This window comes from Rattus norvegicus, chromosome 15 (genome assembly GCF_021556685.1).
Source record: "Rattus norvegicus strain SHRSP/BbbUtx chromosome 15, alternate assembly SHRSP_T2T, whole genome shotgun sequence".
In the NCBI taxonomy this organism is placed as follows: domain Eukaryota; kingdom Metazoa; phylum Chordata; class Mammalia; order Rodentia; family Muridae; genus Rattus; species Rattus norvegicus.
In genome coordinates this window covers 103,682,090-103,684,272 of record NC_141548.1, presented here as the reverse complement: position 1 = coordinate 103,684,272, position 2,183 = coordinate 103,682,090, and the positions used below count along the sequence as shown (strand labels likewise).

The following is a 2,183-nucleotide window of genomic DNA, read 5'->3' as shown; positions in this document are numbered from 1 at the left end:
TAAAAAATTAGTTTTCAAACAGTGGGGATGGTTGACATGGCCCAGAGGGTGGAACCCTGAGCCTCTTGATATGATACAGTAAGAAACATCACTGCTGAAGGACTGGTGCCCCAAACACATGACCCAAGCTGAAAGGCGTGCTATTAAACCACAGGATAGTCCATAGAAGGCTGGAGGACTGTCATAGAGAATGCTGCCGGGATGGCTCAGGGGTTAAGAGAGAATGTAAGAAGCCAAGTTCCGTTCCCAGCAACCACATCACAACTTCCTGTAACTCCCGCACCAGGTAGCTAGCATGCCGTCTTCTGGCTTCCACAAGTATTGCACCCTTATGCATATCTCACACATGAATTGAAAATAAAATTCATTTTTTAATTAAAATACATTTAATTAAAATTTATTTAATAAATAAAAATGAAAGCTTTGAAACAATGGGCAAAACACTGACATACCTTCACAAAATGAGTGTCAAAGGGACGCAGAAAAGTTTTCTTGGCATCTCCAGTCATTGGAGAAGTGTAAATTAAAACCACGGAGAAAAAGCCCTGTTGATTGGCGTCTGCCAATCAGAATTGGAGCTCTTTTAGCCTAGACCTTATACAATTTGTTAACCTTCTTCAAAGGTAGTCAGAGATATAAAACTGTGTTTAGCTCTCCAACTGAGTGTGGTGACTCAGACCAGGAAACTCAGCACTCAGTAGACAGAGGCAGGAGGATTCTAACTTTGAAGCCAGCATAGGTTACATAGTATACACTGCAGGCCATGGTTTGGGCAACACAGGAGACCCTGTCTCAAAAACAAAACAAGACAAGACAAAAAAAACAAAGCAAAACTGAAGGAAAGAGTGTGTGTGTGTATATTCCCGCAACTTTTTTTTTTTTTTTTTTGGTTCTTTTTTTCGGAGCTGGGGACCGAACCCAGGGCCTTGCGCTTCCTAGGTAAGCGCTCTACCACTGAGCTAAATCCCCAGCCCCATATTCCCGCAACTTAATAAACGCAGGCACAGCTTTCTAAGCCGGCACTCCGTAAGGACGAAGCCATGTTCAGCTCGAGCGCCAAGATTGTGAAGCCCAATGGCGAGAAGCCGGACGAGTTCGAGTCTGGCATCTCTCAGGCGCTGCTCGAGTTGGAGATAAACTCGGATCTGAAGGCGCAGCTGCGGGAACTCAACATCACCGCGGCAAAGGAAATCGAAGTCGGTGGTGGTCGGAAAGCCATCATAATTTTTGTACCAGTTCCTCAGCTGAAATCTTTCCAGAAAATCCAAGTCCGGCTAGTTCGTGAATTGGAGAAAAAGTTCAGTGGGAAACACGTAGTCTTCATTGCTCAGAGGAGGATTCTGCCTAAGCCAACCCGGAAAAGCCGTACGAAAAATAAGCAAAAGCGCCCCAGAAGCCGCACCCTGACAGCAGTCACGACGCCATCCTTGAGGATTTGGTCTTCTTCCCAAGTGAAATTGTGGGCAAGAGGATCCGTGTGAAACTGGATGGCAGCCGGCTCATAAAAGTTCATTTAGACAAAGCACAGCAGAACAATGTGGAGCACAAGGTCGAAACTTTTTCTGGTGTGTACAAGAAGCTCACAGGCAAGGATGTTAACTTTGAATTCCCAGAGTTTCAGTTGTAAAGAAAATGACTGAATAAAGTGTCATTCATAATAAAAAATAATAATAATAAACGCAGGCACAGTTGGGGGTGTTTACAGGCGGTCTCTGCTATTTTGTCTTTGTGTTCTTTTCTGGTGTGTTTGTTCAGAAAGACAGTCAGTTAAATTGAGAGCACAAATTTGTAATTATTTACACGTTGTTGTCAAAGTCTTTCTGGAGTGGTGAAGCAGGAATTGTTAAGAATCCACTCCTCTGTAAGAGTGCTTTGAACACCAGCAAGGGACACTGATCTTTCTGACATTGTGCTTTCCTGATTCCCAACCTCCACTTTTGGCTCTGCAAAAATCCTGAAACCCCACCATTTCTTCTCTGAATCCCAGAGTATGGAGACATTGTTAAGGCCTGGGTAACTGTTGCCTGTCTCGACAGCCATTTTGTGCTGTTACAAAGAAACATTCTCATGCCCCAGTTGACTGCATGTTCTGTTAAGTTCTGTGTTTTGCTGTTGGTGGGAGCCAATCACGATAGAAGTCAGTTAGAACTGTTTTGTATAGTTAGCCACAGTAAGCTGTTAGA

The 2,183-nt window shown here is 43.9% G+C and overlaps 1 pseudogene; it reads left to right on the top strand.

Moving 5' to 3' along the window:
* The first annotated feature begins 1,006 nt into the window (after nucleotides 1-1,006).
* On the top strand, nucleotides 1,007-1,645 carry Rps7-ps12 (ribosomal protein S7, pseudogene 12; annotated as a pseudogene).
* Nucleotides 1,646-2,183: the final 538 nt, after the last annotated feature.